This window comes from Triticum dicoccoides, chromosome 2A, assembly GCF_002162155.2.
Source record: "Triticum dicoccoides isolate Atlit2015 ecotype Zavitan chromosome 2A, WEW_v2.0, whole genome shotgun sequence".
NCBI lineage: Eukaryota > Viridiplantae > Streptophyta > Magnoliopsida > Poales > Poaceae > Triticum > Triticum dicoccoides.
In genome coordinates this window covers 535,038,564-535,041,183 of record NC_041382.1, presented here as the reverse complement: position 1 = coordinate 535,041,183, position 2,620 = coordinate 535,038,564, and positions in this window count along the sequence as shown.

The following is a 2,620-nucleotide window of genomic DNA, read 5'->3' as shown; positions in this document are numbered from 1 at the left end:
GGGGTACTCCAACCCCCCTGGCCACCGCCCCCCTTGGGAGATCTGATCTCCAAGGGTCGGCGCCCCCCCAAGGGGGCCTATATAAAGGGGGGAGGGAGGGGCAGCCGCACCCTTGAGTCTTGGCGCCTCCCTCTCCTCTGCTACACCTCTCCCTCTCGTAGTAGAACGGCGAAGCCCTGCTGCGGTGACTCCTGCATCCACCACCACGCCGTCATGCTGCTGGATCTTCATCAACCTCTCCTTCCCCCTTGCTGGATCAAGAAGGAGGAGACGTCACGCTGACCGTACGTGTGTTGAACACGGAGGTGCCGTCCGTTCGGCGCTAGGATCTCCGGTGATTTGGATCACGTCGAGTACGACTTCCTCATCCCCGTTCTTTGAACGCTTCCGCGCGTGATCTACAAAGGTATGTAGATGCAATCCGATCACTCGTTGCTAGATGAAATCATAGATGGATCTTGGTGAAACCGTAGGAAATTTTTTGTTTTCTGCAACGTTCCCCAACAGTACAACCTATTCCATCCATGCCCACTCATGTCCAATTCGGTGATGCTTCAACATATAAGGTAAGGTATTGGGTCTTGGCAAGGTGGTCATCTCTGAAGATTTATCTATTGAGAAGGTCATGCTTGTTGAGTCCCTTGCATAAAATTTACTTTCCGTTTGTCAACTTGCACTCATGGGATTTTCAACATTCTTTGATCTTGATACCGTGGCCCTTTTGTTGAGCAAGACTCTTAAAGTAGTTTTTGTTGGGCATGTTGAGAACGATCTCTATGTGGTTAACTTTTAGGAGCGATCCACTAAGACTGCGGTGTGCCTAATGGCTAAAGTTGATGTGGGATGGCTTTGGCATCGCCGACTAGCCCATGCCAATATGAGATCTCTGCAAAGTCTCCTCAAAGGGTATCACGTTCGTGGACTAACAAATGTGGGCTTTGCCAAAGACCTTGCTTGTAGTGCTTGTATCAAAGGGAAGCTTCATGAAACGGCTCACCGACCAACGACTATCATCTACTCTAAGAGGCCCTTGGAGCTCCTCCACATGGATCTCTTTGGTCCTCCATCATTCGATAGTCTTGGGTAAGAAAATTTTGCTTGGTGATTGTAGATGATTACTCAAGATGCACATGGGTATACTTCTTCAAGAGGAAGAGTGAGACTCAACAAACCGTCATTGACTTTGCAAATGAAGCTCAACGTCAATATGAAGCAAAGATTTTGATGATCCAAAGCGAAAACGGCACCGAGTTGAAGAACTGCACCTTGGATGAGGTTCTTAGTGATGAAGGGATCAAGCACCAATACTCCGCACCATATACCCCTCAACAAAAAGGTGTTGCGGAGAGGAAGAACCAGACATTGATGGATGCGGCAAGGACCATGATGGCGGAATTCAAATCTCCATACAACTTTTGGGCCGAAGCCATCAACACCACTTGTCATGCATCCAATCGGCTATACCTCCGCAAAGGCTTGAACAAGACTCCATATGAGATACTTACCGCCAACAAGTGAAAGTGCTAGTTATCGACTAGAGGGGGGTGAATATGCAAGTTTTATGAAAGTCTTCAAAACACAATGTCTTTGAAGACAAATAGTTAATATGAACCTATATGTTATGCAGCGGAAGATGAACTACACTAGACAACTCATAGTCATGTAAGTAATATAGTGAAAGCACAAAGACTAATAGCATCTAGGTAGTATGGATCGAAATGGAAGACAATATGAAGCCAAACAGTAATAGTCTTCGCACAATGAAGTCAAACAGATCAGGCACGCAATGACTTCACGAAGACAAAGTGAAATGTAAAGGAGGTAGGGGATAGAACCAGTAGGTTGGTGAAGACAAGGATTTGGTAGACCAGTTCTAGTTGCTGTGGTAACTGTACATTTGGTTAGGGAAGCTGAGATTGAACTCAGAAGACTGTATCTTCACCTTATTCCCCTTGAGCTAAGGACACCCAGTCCTCGCCCAATCACACTGGTAAGTCTTCAAGGTAGACTTCCAAACCTTCTTAGACTCCGTTCACCGGCGATCCACAATGACTCTTGGATCCTCAGAACGTGACACCTAACAGGCTAGAAGATGCAAAGTCCTCAAGTGTAACAAGTCTTCAGGTCACGTAGACAGAAAGACTTCAGTGATGCCTAACACTCTTTGGCTCTGGGTGTTTTAGGCTTTGTCCTCGTAGGGATCTCTCTCTCAAAGGCTTCGGAGGTGGGTTACTCTCAAACGACAAAAGCCGTGTACTAATGCTACCTCTTGAGCACTATGTTGGTTTTCCCTTGAAGAGGAAAGGGTGATGCAGCAAAGTAGCGTAAGTATTTCCCTCGGTTTTTGAGAACCAAGGTATCAATCCAGTAGGAGGCCACGCACGAGTCCCTCGCACCTACACAGACAAATAAAATCCTCGCAACCAACGCAATAAAGGGGTTGTCAATCCCTTCACGGTCACTTATGAAAGTGAGATCTGATAGATATGATAAGATAATATTTTTGGTATTTTTATGATAAAGATGCAACATAAATGAAGCAAAATAAAAATGGCAAAGGAAATAGCTTGTTGATGGGAGATTAATATGATGGAAAATAGACCAAGGGGCCATAGGTTTC